This window comes from Rousettus aegyptiacus, unplaced genomic scaffold, assembly GCF_014176215.1.
Source record: "Rousettus aegyptiacus isolate mRouAeg1 unplaced genomic scaffold, mRouAeg1.p scaffold_m13_p_1, whole genome shotgun sequence".
NCBI lineage: Eukaryota > Metazoa > Chordata > Mammalia > Chiroptera > Pteropodidae > Rousettus > Rousettus aegyptiacus.
In genome coordinates, this window is record NW_023416284.1 from 128,653,554 (window position 1) to 128,667,956 (window position 14,403).

At 37.2% G+C, this 14,403-nt stretch overlaps 1 long non-coding RNA gene across 1 annotated transcript in view; it reads left to right on the top strand.

Moving 5' to 3' along the window:
- The first annotated feature begins 5,690 nt into the window (after positions 1 to 5,690).
- LOC118601790 overlaps positions 5,691 to 14,403 on the top strand; it is a 75,223-nt gene continuing 66,510 nt past the window's right edge. Inside the window, exon 1 of the long non-coding RNA XR_004950620.1 lies at positions 5,691 to 8,490. This is a non-coding gene — a long non-coding RNA (uncharacterized LOC118601790). The remainder of the gene's footprint in view (positions 8,491 to 14,403) is intronic.

Genomic DNA, 14,403 nt, shown 5'->3' on the forward strand with positions numbered 1-14,403 from the left:
AAGAAAATTATGTTATGGATTTGATCTCGATATTGGTCAGTTAACAGTATAAAGAATACAACTGAATTATGTAGATCTATAGTGTAGCCCTAGTTCTGTCTTATCCTCTTAAAACTGGGATGTGAAGTGGATTATTCTCTGTTTTCATTTCCAGATCTATTACCCACCCCTTTCCATGCTACTCTGTCCCGTGGGAGGCTGCCCTCTGCTGTCTGGTTATACAAGCTGCCTGCTTTCTTGGTTTGAGTTCAACTAATAGGAAACAACTCCAAAAGATGAAAGAGGTAAGAGAGGAAGAGAGAGAGAGACGGGGGGGGGGGGGGGGTGGGGGGGTGGGGGGGGGTGGGGGGGGTGGTGGAGACAGAGAGACAGAGAGAGACAGAAACAGAGAGATGGAGATTAAGATAATGAGTCTTTCCCCACCTTCCCTGTTGGACCACGAATTGGCATTTTTCTGTGTTCTTATACTGAAAGCCACAGGTCTTGTCACCAGGTGCTCTCTTACATCCGCAGCTTTCTCTCTGAGTTCTCTGAGTTCTGGTAACTGTTTCCTTTCCTTGCCCCTTCATGCCCAGTGGTGCTCACCTCTGCACCATTTGTGAGCTTGGGAGTGTGCACTCTGTCCACACACGTGTTAATAGTCTTTTCATTAAACTCTCTTCAATCACTCCATTCGTGTGTGCCATCTGTTTCCTCTCAAGGCCCGGTTAATACCACGTAACTCAACACTGCCCAAGCTTGGATCAGTTGTCCATCCAGGTACAATTCACCTACTTTGTGTGGTGGCTGCTGAAGTAGAGCCTTAATATGGGTGGGGTTGGCTTCTCAGAAATAAGGGGGCCTGACTGAGCTGACAACCCTAAGGCGACCCTAATAGGTGCTCACTTACTTTTTGGGTCACTCCTGCTCAAAGTTATGGAGTTTCAAACTTCCCTTAGCACCAAGATCTAATAATCAAAGAATCTATTTCTTACCACTGTAAGAGGCAGCCCACTGCAGTTGTCAGAAATTTGTATTAGAACATGCAATACTTGATTTCTAGTCTTAGCTTTGCTACCAACCAGCTGTGTGATTTAGACGCATCTCTTTTCTTCTTTAGGTCTCAGTTTCTTCTATAAATTGATATTTTTGGACCAGATGTTTGTTAAGATCTCTTCTATTTCTATGATTCTACCTCAATTTGTATTATTCATTGCATTTTTATATATTACACATATATTTATATTTTACATTACATATTACATTATATTATTATACACATAAGTACTTAATTATTTTTTGTTAGAAATAATAAGAGTATTATAGACCAAAATTAGGCAATAAATTCTAGTGTTTCTTAAGTAGTTTTACTTGCCCTTGTTCTTATTAAGTATATAGAAATGATTGAGAGATGAAAATATGTAAGAGCTTAAAATAATTTGGACTCTTTTAGAAAAAAAATAAACCAAACTACTCTAGGGCAATTATAAAAATATTAAAAATATTGCTAGACCCAGTATTTATATCATATCTGTTTCTAAAGAATTAAAATTGCACTGTATTTTTAAATGAGTATTTTTATCTTTAAAATTAGGAAAAAGATTTAATGAATGTATTGTTATCTCATTTGGCTGTTAATTAAAACTTTCCAGAGAACAAATGCAATAGTTGAGAGCTTAAAAGCTGTTGATTCTCATCTTGTATTGCCTGGCTTTCCAAGTGCCTCGGAGAGTTTTGGTATTTGATTTTTCTCATTAAAAATATTTATGTAAGAAAAGAATAACATTTGCTTGGAATATTTATAAGCAATATAAACTGCAAAATTATAGTTTAAATTAAAAAAAAAATCAAACAACAACAAAAAAACCCTTTAATGACTTAAAGACTTAAAGAAAGCCAAATGACTAAATTCTAATAAGCGAAAATCCCTTTCCGGGAAAGAAGAGACACATGGCTCTTTTGTTAGCACAGCAGCAGTAGAAGGTGAAGGAGAAACTGGCCATATTTTTAACAAATTTAATGCCTGTATTTCCAATTGGAACATCTAAATGCAATGGTAGTATTTGGATCCTTGGATGGCAGGAGCCACTTGTTGTACTCAATGGTAGTTAACAAGATTATGTGCTCTCTTGAGGGTTAATAGCCCCTTCTAGGGGTATTACTTCTGGCATTTCAAAGGTGTGTTAACCTAGATATAGGGGAACAATGGACAGGGCCTGGAAGTTATAGGCCTGGGGCACAACTACCCACCATGACCTGCCCAGTTAGCAATTTATAATCAGATCAGCTTGTTAGGTTACTTTCCATAGAACCCCTTATTCTCATCCACATGTACATCAGGGAAAAGGAAAAACTCAAACCCTTTGGGAATTACTGGACAGTGACTCTGAACTGCCACTGATTTCAGGGACCCAAATTGTCACTGTGGCCCTCCAGTCAGTGTAGGGGCTTATTAAGGTCAGGTGATCAATGTAATTTTAGTGCAGGTCTATTTCAGTGGACCCAGTGGTTCTTCAGACCCATCCTGTTGTTATTTTCCCAGTTCCAGAATTCATAATTGAAACACACATACTTTGCAGCTGGTAGAATCCCACATTGGTTCTCTGACCTATGGAATGAGGCTTAGTATGGTGAGAAAAGACAAGTGGAAGCCACTAAAACTGCCATGAGCATCATGGGAAAATAACACATCAAAAGCAATATTGCAACCCTGGAGGGATTACAGAAATTAGCACCACTGTCAAGGACTTAAAAGAGATGGAATAGTGATTCTCACTACATCCCCATTCAGCCCTCCTATTTCGTTTGTGTAGAAGACAGAAGTATCCTGAAGAATGAAAGCGAATGGTCATAAACTGAAGGCAAAGGGATTACAGAATGGGTAGTAGAAGGTAGTTGTAAATACCAGCTATGATGATGTCAGCAACTACAGAAACAAAGACTGTAATTTTCATGAGTATTTATTTCCTCCTTATTTTGTTATGAATATATATGTGATTCTATGTGGAGATATTAAGCAAATATCTTTGTTTTCTTTCCCCTCTTCCTTATCATGTAACATAAGATGTATTGACTTTATATCAGTATTTAAATATTGTTAATTTTACATCATAGTATTTAAGTTATGGGATATTAGAAAACTAAATATCACTCAAGGATTTTACCCCCTTTTCTGGGGAAGGGATTAATGTGCTTTCATCAGTACACAGGTAGTAGTATCATGTAAAGTGGAATTATCTTGTTATTATCTTTATTTGTAGGTCAAGTATGGTTTAAGCAATTATATATGGGTGCCAGGTTGACAAGGGTAGGCCTTATGAAGGTTAATTTTATGTGTCAACTTCACTTGGTGACATGATGCTCAGTTAGCTGGTAAAAATGATTTCTGGGTTGTCTGTAAGAGTGTCTCCAGAGCAATTAACATTTGACAGTAGGCTGAGTGAAGAAGATTTCTCTCACCAGTATGGGTGGGAATCATCCAATCTGTTGTGGGCCTAAGTAGAACAAAAAGGTAGAGGAGGAGAGAATTTGCACTTTCTGCTTAAGATGAAACATCCATCTTCTACTTTCAGACATTTGGTGCTCTTTGTTCTGAAAATTTTGAACTCAGGCCGGTAATCCATCAAGCTTAAGGGTCTACAAGTATCAGGACAAAAATATGCCTACATGGGGAAACTAGCTATGGTCAAGAAACTCAATGTTCAGATATTGTTGCCAACTCTCATGACTGTTTTTTCATTCATTCAAGTAGCTATCCGATGCCCTTTATGTGCTAGACCCTTCGCAAGACCCTGGGGATTCACTAGTGATAAAGGTCCAGGAGGACTCTGACTTCATGGAGCCTACAATCCAGCTTGAGAAAGAAAGACAATAAACAGTTCAGCACATAAATAAATAATATATAAGGTGATGATAAAGATTATGGAGAAAAATAAAACAGAAAGAAGGAATAAGGAGGCATAGAGGGCAGATTTAAAGAACTTAAATGAACCAATAAGAAAAAGACTAATCCTACTGAAATACAAAAAATAAATCAATAGAAATAGAGGTTTAAATTATAAACAAGTATGTTATATAAAATCTGAGTGCCTAATAAACATACAAAAATATATCATTAGTTATCAGGAAAATAAAAATCAAAGCAGTGAGACACTATTTCCCAAGGTTCCATCAGATCAATTGCAGTCTGAAAATATGATGTTTTGGCAAGGCTGTGGAATAACAGGGACTCTCATCCACTTTTGGTAAGTAGTGTAAAAATTGACTCAACCTCTTTGGAAAACAAGTTGGCATAATTTATTGAAGCCAAATATATGCATACCAAACAAATCTACTCTGTGTGCCAATTTTTGTATCAGTCAAGATAAATTAGATGATGCTTGGGTAACAAATACATAGTGGCTTAAAACAAGTTAAAAAAAGAAGTTTCTGTCTCACTCGTTATATATGATCACTGTAGGTTGACTGGAGACATGACTCTATGTCACTGTCATCCTTACTCAGAGGCCCATGCCGATGGAGCAGCTGCTATGTGGAATACCTCCAGGCACCGTAGAAGAGGGAAAAGAACATTTCATGTATTGCTTCTCAAAGCTTCTGTCCAGAAATGTAACACATCACTTCAGCTCACATTTTATTAGTCCAACACGGCCATACCTAAATGAAGTGGTCAGTGAAGTGTAATCTGAACATGAGCCTTGATGGAAAACAAAAGCAGAATATAAATAACTAGCCTTGATGACTCTTACAGGTTATCCCCCTAGAGAAAATCTTGCCCATGCATACCAGGAGCCATGCACAAGAATTCCAAGAAGCACTGTATATAAAAGCATAAAATTTCTTCAACAGTAAAATAGGTAAACAAATTATATTATGCTCACAAACAAAATACTAAACAGCAATGAACAAAATGAACTACTGCCATACACGTCATTGTGGTTAAATATCAAAATGTTGAGTGTGAAAAAAAGTCCTAGAAGCATACAGTGTGATTCATCTATACAAAGTGCAAAATCAAGAAAAAAATCAAACAACATATTGTGTTGGAGTACGTGCATATGTGGTAAAACTATACAAAAGAGCAGGGGAATGCCTAATTAAGAATACAAGATTTTGGTTACTTTTTGGGTAGCAGAGGGTGGTAGAGGAAGGGGGACATAGGAAGGGAACATACACATGGGGCTTCAAAAATACCAGTTATATTCTATTTTGTTAAGTTGACTGGTAATACATGGGTATTTTTCATTTTAATGCTTAAATAAATGTGGATGTATATGTATGTACATGTGTGTTTATATATATGGAGAGAGACAGAAATAGAGACAGGGAGAGACCTTAGTCAGTTTGGGCTGCTGTAACAAAAATGCCATAGACTGGGTGGCTTAAACAACAGATATTTATTTCTCACAGTTCTGGAAGCTTGAAGTCTGAGATAAGGATGCTGGCCAAATTGATTCCTGATGGGAGCCTTCTTCCTATGTAAAGACTATTGCCTTCTTGCTGTATCTTCTTCATATGATGGGAAGAGAGATCATCTCTCTCATGTCTCCTATAAAGGTACTAATCTCATTTATTAGAGCTTCACCCTCATGACCTAATTACTTCCTAAAGGTCCCAACTCCAAATAACATCACATTGGAGATCAGGATTTCACCATATGAATTTTGGGGAGGCACAAAAATTTAGTCTATATAGACATGCATATCTTGCACATATGATATATTTTACAATAAAAAGTTCACAGTAAAAGAGAGGTCTTTTAAATGCCCTTTCTTAAATGATGAGAGTTCTGCTTTCATTTTGTTTGAAAATTACTGTGGAATTTTGCCAAGGGTATTGGGAATTTGCTCATAACGGTATTGGGAAAAAATCAATCTCTACAGAATGAATACAGATTTGCAGCTGGTGTCTGCTGTGGACAGCCTGGAAGAAGCACAGCACTGGCCTTTGGACCGTGCCTACATAATGGATCTAGTTTTTAACTGATGTTTGATCTCAATAGAGGGAAGTGTGAATTGTAGGTTTATGTAAAATCGACCTATGTAGGTGTCAGGGGATCCCTTGTTAGGATCTCTGGCTGAGCCCAAGAACTAAATTTGGACAGAGTGACAGGAGAAAAGTTTACTAATTTCTTTAATATAACAGAGGAACTCTCATAAGAAACTGAAAACTCAAAGAAGTGGCAAAACCTAAATGTTTTATATTAGATTGAACAAAGAAGCAACTGTGGAAAAGTAAAATACAGAGAGGGGCTGAAGGAAGACAAGAATTGTTTTTGCTACATCTATTTATACAGAATTCTCTTGGCCTTGAATCTCCTCTCTGGTGATGAGAGCATTTCTTTCCTCCTGGTACAGGAAGAGAATCTTCACACGGGAGTTTTATCTCCTTCTTTAAAGAAGAAGAGGGAAGATCGGAGTGTTCTTCTTGAACCTGTTATTTATCACGTTCCTCTAGCTCAAAATGACCCTTTTGCCAAAATGGCATATTTTGTGGTGGGATGTTCTGCCACCCTTCAAGTTCTCCCTGATTAGAATGGGCCTGGATAACCTAGAATCACTAATGATTTTTAATTGTCTTGGATTTTGCATCCAAGGACATTTGAGGAGGAAATCTCTTAAGGGCACACTTCTGAGCTTATTTTGCTTCTTTACACATGAGTTACTATAAAGAAATTTTATGAGAATCTATCCTTAATCTTAGAACATAGAAGAGAATGGTACCTGGCACATCATGTGCTGTAAGTTTCTGTCTGAAATGTGGCTCTTGAAAAGGAGATGAAGGATGTTCTTAATCTGGCTGACAGAGAAAGGAAATCAGCAATTGTTCTGCTTGTGACAAAAGAGAAAATAAGCTTTTAAAATGGGCAATGGTGTTCTGGGAGTGCAAGCATGAAAGAAGAGAACAGATGGAAGCTCAGATGGAGAGTAGAAGTTTACATCCATTAGCCCACACCAAAGGAGAGCTAAGGTAGGATCTTCACAAAACCCAAAGCCAGTATTTCCCCTTTTATGTATCTTTATTATTATTTCATTTCTGATATTTAGAGATTTAGTTTGTGATGTTGTATATTGTAGGTCCTTGAGAGGTGTTACTCCTTAAGATAAGGCTAGTTTTGCTGTTGGATAATCATGTCTGCTGGATTTTGCCAAGGGAATATGCTAATACCATTCATTTAATAATTTACTAAATATGCACATGCTCAACTTATTGTCCCAAGAATCAAGAAGAGTAGTTGTGTAATACACATACTTTTGAGATGATATTCGCCAAACGTTAACATGCTCGTGTGTTTGGGAATCACTTCAGTACTCCATAAACTAAATGGACTGATGGGATGAAAGCCATGAGATAGCTGTGTGAGGTTCTCTGCAAAGGGCATCTCCTCATTCAATTCTTTGCTCAAATGTCACCTCTTCATAGATGGTTTATCCAATATAGCCAGTTACTCTTTGTTCTCTTATTCTGTTTAGTTTTATTCATAACATTTGTTACTATCCATAGATGAAATATAAACAGGTAATGTTTCTAGAGGGTATAGACTTTATAAAAGTGTTTTCTTATTCAGAATGGTAGACTTACCTAGGTTGCCCAAGTAATTGTTCTAATATCCTACTGCACTTTGCCTCTGAAGACAGTACCATCAGTGAAGTTCGCATGTTTCCCCTTGGTAATCTGTGTCTGGGCTTTTCTGTATCTAAAATGACTAAATGTTTATGATTCTGTGATTCTTCCTAGTTAGTAAACCAGAGAACAGAGAGCAAGTCATTCTAATCTTTGTTTGTCTCTTAACAAACTCCATTTCCCATTGGACTGTACTGGTATTTCACTTTAACGAAGACCTGTTTACACAGGTTCCTCAGTGCATTGGGCGACTTCAGCTAAAGATCACTGTTGCTCTCTGAGGGCATGTTTTTGTCAAGAGGACCCTTCAGATTCCAGCTCTGCAGGACTAGGACTCTATAGAGCTCTGATATCTGCATAGCTCATGCTTTGCACTGCTGTCTTTTTTGTCTCTGCTAACTGTGTAGAATACTTTGCAAACAGCTGGAAGGAGTGGAAGCATGCTGTGGGAACCCTTCCCTGTCTCATCACCTTCGTCTGAGGGCAGATGACTGATGCCCTCCAAGTTACCTTCCCTGATACTTATAACATAGGATATCTGTTAACCCACACTGAAGCACAGAACAGGTCAGAGAAAATTCTTTTCAGGATTCTAAATGTTCTTCGTTGACATGAACAGTAAAAGTCAGCTGTCTTCCAGTAGCACCCAGTCCCTCTCCCCTCAATGTGACCATTTAAGGAGGTCAGTCTCTTAGCTTTGGCATTGGATCTGTGTACTTAGCCAGGTGACAATTCAAGAAGCTACCATTGAAAACAGACAATCAAGTCTTTTGTTCTGTTTTTGTTTTTGTTTTTGTTTTTTTGATACCCAGATTCCATTTGTCATTATTCTATAAGTACGGTGTGATTTCTTGAGAGGGAACACTGCTCCACCATTCTCTAATCAAGGTAAAGAATTCACTCTCATCTAAGCTAATCAAATTGTTTTTATTCCCTTGGCCATGATGATTGGTTCAGGTATTGCCCCATGACCTAACTTAGGCTAAACAGGTTCAAAAAGATTTATTTTAGGGATTTTTATTGCACTGTATGGAAAGTAATTCTTCCTTAGGGATTTTTAGGTACAAAAGAGCAAAAGAATTAAGAGCTATTAGAAACTCAAAGACAATCAGGCTAATTTTAATAATCAAAATCCACTTAGCCCATAATATATCCTTTAAAATGCCAGTTGAATAACCATCTCACAACTCAATATTCAGTATTTAGTAAAATTGAGTATATGAGAGTTTATAGCCTAATTCTTCCCAATATGTACCCTAGAGAAATTCTCACACAAGGAAACAAGCACAAAGATATTAATTACATCATTGCTTGTGGTAGCAAGAATTAAAGGCAATCTAGGTATCAACCATCAATAGGGAAATTGGTAAATAAAATAATAGGTAGGTATACAATGCAATGTTATCTATGAATAGCATGAAAATTATGCTAAATGCAAAAAGAATCAGAAAAGGTATATGGTAGAACCCCACTTATGTAAAAAATTTAAAACATATCTGTGGCAGCCATGGAGGAGCATCACTTGGGTCTTCCTTCAAGAAAGAACCTGCCATTCACTTACTGAAAGTGTAGTTAGCTGACAGCCTCCATCTGTTAGAGCTTTCATAATGCCCCTTGGCTTTCAAACTCAGCCCACATTCTTCTAGGGAAGCCCTCAGTCAAAGTCTGAGAACTGTGGGAAGACTAGGGACACAGTCATTTCTGTCCAATGTGGGGCTTCGTTAATGGGCAATCTATGCTCTGGACCTCCCCACTGGGCTGGCTAGGAGTTTTTCAGGCCACTCTCACCTGAGGTTCTCCCTTCCCTAATCCTGCTGCTGTCTTTTTTCATTTCATTAGTGTCAGTGATGGAAAAAGGTCCAAGATAAGATTTATGAAAAGGCACAATGTGAGAATCACAATGCAAGTCCTTGAGTTTCTGGAGTAAGCTCATGGCATTTGCAGCTGAGAGTTATAAGCCTTTTGAAAAATAGCTCTTGGTGTGCTACAGAGCCCTGGTAAAGGTGGAAAAGTTGACAATGGGATATCAAGTGGCCATGCACCTGGACCTGCACATCATGAGCTGCATTCTGTTCAAACCACTGTGTTATAAGAGTCATGTGGGTCCAGGAGTAATCTATGAGATGGGAAAGGTACATCTGTAATTAAACCCAAGTAGAAGCACATGATGTGAGTAAATACATGAGGAGGTAGCCTGGAAAGCTGTATTACCCACCATGGTTGCACCAGCACCCTCCCACAGTTTGCACTTATAACTACATAAAGAGATCCTTCCATATAATCAAATGAAGAAAGAAGAAAAAGCCCAAAATGGGTTTATGGACACATAGGCTTTCTATGTGGATACAAACCAAAACAGGAATAGCAGCTGTATTACAGTCACACTCAAGGGTGACCTTAAATGATAGTGGTAAGGGAAAATATTACAAACTGGTGAGTTCTGGGTAATAAACAGCTCGTTCACTTTGTGCACATAGAGAAGTGGCCCAAAATAAGAATATATATGGGTTCACAGGCATGAGTGAATGATTTGGCTGGCTAGTCAAGGGCCTTGAAGTGTAAAGACTATAAGACCAGAGACATAAAGGTCTGGGGTAGAGATATCATTGGTGTAGGTAGAGTGCATGAACATATGAGAGTGAAGATTTTTGTTTCATATGTAAACACATACCTAAAACCATTTTTACCTTGACAGAGGAACTAAACAACTGAGTGGAAAAAATGACTTGGTCAGTAGACTTGGTCAATTTTGTCATTGGTCATCCCAGAAGTAGCATGATGGGCATATGAACAGAAGGGCCACCATGGCGAGAGGAAGGCCACACATGAGACTTCTACTTACCAAGTCTAATCTAGCAATTGCTGCTTCTGGGTGTCCCAACCTGCCTGTAAGAGACCAACACTGAGTCCCTGATATGGTACTAATTTTTGAGGAAGACAATGGATCACTTTTGGGCAAGTTGTCTGTATTGGACACTTTCTAGCCTGCTTCCTCCCCTTTTCCTTTCAATGGTGTCAAATCTGCATCACACACTGAAGGCTTTCCTTGTCCACTTTTTCCTCTCTTTCTGATCTCTCACAGGCATCACTCTCTAATAAAGTGCTAACTCTTCAATATCCATCTTAACATACTCTCTTCAGGTGACCCTACTGACACAATACCTAAAATAATACTATATCTGTTCACAAATACATTTCTATGTAACTAATTTTTGAAACACATTAAACGCATCAGGGGGGAGAGGTGAGTATGATGAATGGAGTCAAAATAGAAGGAAATACAACAAAAATAAAAATAAAAAATAAAAAACCCAGATCGAATGGAGAATTGTGTGCCACAAACAGAAATATGACTGGTTGTATCAAATCCAGTTACATGCATCTAAGGTCTATAAGAACAAAATTCAAAATTCACTTTTTATTTTCCTCCTGAGATCCTGAATTTTTCAGCTTGACTTCTAATTCTGATTGTCCAGTGACAGACTCTGTAATGGACTGCCTCTTGGGTGGGCTTTTATCCAGCAACCACTCTGGTTTCTCTGAAGGAAGAAAGAGTATTCTTAAGTTACCAGAACACTCTCAAATGATTTGCAGAGTTTCCGAGAGTCTTGTATATTCTGGAAGATTTACCATGGTTTTCTTGTTGTTGTTATTTGTTTCTGAAGGAGTGTTTAGCAGTCTTAAATGTGGGGATAAGTTTTGGTATTTTATTTATTTATTTTTTGGGATATTCATCCCCATCATGCAACTGCCATCTTACCTGAAGTCTCTACTCCAAACTGTGATTTCCCTTATTTTTTTCCTGCCTAATTTTGGTTACTTCCATTTGACCTAAGTCGGGACATCCCTGTTTTTATTCCTGGAGAGACCTCTCTCCAGGATTTGATTGGCCTACCATATTCCAAAGGGATATGCCATAGAGTCACTTTCAAAGAGCTTTAAGCTTGTCTGCTCCACCCCGACTCCCTACCCCATCTCACTCCCCAAATTGAGCATACTCTGACTTCAGGTTACACAGTTCTTCGTCTTTTCCTTCTTCCTTACCCCTGGTTTATTAAAAGGAAATCACAAAGGCTTCAAAACTTAAGAGAATTATTCAAGTTTACCTACAAACCACAGGCTCTCTTGAGCTGTGTTCCCTGTGTCAAACAAGATGCCTCTTGGAAAGTAGCACATTGAAAGCCAGTAGATTCTAGTCTAAACTGGGAGCTCTTATCTCCCAGAATAACTGTGCCTCCAAATGCTATTTTTGATTTGTCTAAGTTTTGGGACAAAGACATTGCCTGTTAGATAGTTTGGGCCCCTCTTAGATGCTTTGCTAGGAAGAGCTTTGGGTGACCTTATATTAACCTTTTATTAACACTCTTAGCTGAGCCAAACTCAGGGGAAAGCACTGTAACCATTAGGGTCATAAAACTTTAATTCCACTCTACATAATTCCTCACCATGTGGATGTGAAGGCTATGTGACTCGGCACTCTCAGACATACCTCAGGAATGCAAATTCAAAACTTTCATACTTGTCTTCTCTTTCTTTGTCTTTCCCAAATGCAAGTTACAAAACTATTTTCTGTCAATCACCTGAGCTCCACTCTCAACTCAACCTCCTAATAACAATAATTGAAAAATTCCCATATCTTCAATTCTAAGAATTTTCTCAAGAGTCTTACAATGAACATGTATATTTGATGTGGTAGTGTGAGTTTTCTTCCCCCAGTCTGTGATACAACTTAATAATTACCAAAAAACCCCACAATATTGCTGCTCAGATTTCTATGCACTACATGAAATAATGTGGCCATTAGATTAGGGATGCAACCATCCCTGAGAACCAGAGAAAGCCATCCTGGTAAGAAAAGATCCCAAGGAGATGTGGCTCAAGATGGAAATACTGGAGAGGTCTTTTGTTCCAAAATAACACCTATCATATTGTTCCTTAGGAATATGATGATTCTCTCTTAAACTGAAAATGTTCCCCAGGTAGACATTGAGACAGCAGTTTATACACCTCGCTATACATGAAAATACCTGGGGAGCTTATTAAAAAGTACAAATGCTCAGGCACCACCACCAGAGATTTGGTTTGAATTGGTATGAGGGTGTGGGACAGGCATCAGTATGTTTTAAAGTTCTTCAGGTTATTCTAATGTGCAGAAAAGTTGAGCGCCAACGTGCCTACCCTTAATTTTCAGAGAATTCCTTCCTTAACAGATATTAATTGACACAGTAAGAATGTAAATCAGGATAGTATCTGATGGATACTTTCCCCTGGAAAAGAAGTTTGCTAACAGGAGGAAACAGAACTAAAGGTGAAGTTGAAAAGTGCAAAAGATGTATTTCCACTCAGAATTTTACAAAGGGCCCCTGGCTCAATGACAATTTGATGTGTCCATTCAACATTAATAAATTATAGCTATTTTGAGGGACTTGAGATTTTATGTTAAATGACACAAATTGGATGATTAACAAGTGATTTCAGAATTCAAAAGAGCATAATGATTTATCTGGCTCTGAGTGGACACATGTTGGTGGTCTGCCCAGTTCTTCTATTGGTGAAGTGCCAGTCCATGTGGTCCTGATAGCCTGCCCATCCAGCAGTGGAGGTAGGTGTGTGACTCAGGCTGGGCTCTGGATCATGTGTAAGTACATTTCTAGCTTAAATTCCCAGAAGTGAAATTACTGTGTTCTAGGATATACATATTTTTCATCTAAACGCCCTCCAAAATGGGCCTATTGACTTACACTTTGTGAGAAGTGGATGAAACACTTACTATCATCAAATAAAAAATTGTTTCTCTCTAAATTTTTATCTCTAAATGTTTGTTAAAATTTTTATATGTAAAGAGTGTGAAGTTGTATCTTTGATATTTTAATTTTTATTTCTTGGATTTATTAATGAGATTAAGCATATCTTCAATGTTTATTGACCATTTTTATATATTATTCTGTGAAATGTTTATTGCTAGTCTTTGACCACCTAAATTGTACTTCAGAGTTTAGATCCATATTTTATGGCGGGCAATTCAGCTTTGAATTTTTGTTTATATTATGAGGTAACAATTACACTCATGAAAATTTATTTCAAGAAACTATCTACATTATTTGACATTGTGTCAAGAACCTTCATCACAGCATTGATCATAATTGCAAAACAAACAAATAAATATACAATAATAAAGAATTGGTTAAACAATTTATGAAAATAATAATTATTACTAATAATTTATAATATATAATTATGTATCACATAATAGAATGATATGATAGGAAATAATAGTCACTATATATATATATATGTTATTAGAAGTAGAACACAAATGTGTTCCCCTCTTTTTCAAAGTAAATTATGTATATGAATATATACACAAGCTTATATGGAAATTTAAAAATATATGATAACAATTATCTTCAAGGTAAGATCTCAGATAATTTTTCTTCTTGTTGAGGAGCTGCATTTTATAAATTATGTATGTAAAAATAACTTGCATAACTTAGTAGTAAGATCGAATTGAACTTTTGCTTGGCCAAACAAAATCTGACGATTTTAATTTTTTTCCTTAGTATTTGTCATTTTAAATGTGATAATCATGTCTTTGAATTGCAATTTGCATTGAAATTTTGCCTAAAGTCCATTGGCATCATAATGCTATAATCTACAAACACAATAATCTAACAATTAGTAGAAATTATATACTTTAAGAAAATCAAAATATTATTAAGTTCTCCTGCAGCTGCTTCAATTATAATCTTGGAGGAGTAAACAATAGTGGGGTTAACCCTTTCCATGAAGCTTTTGAAAACA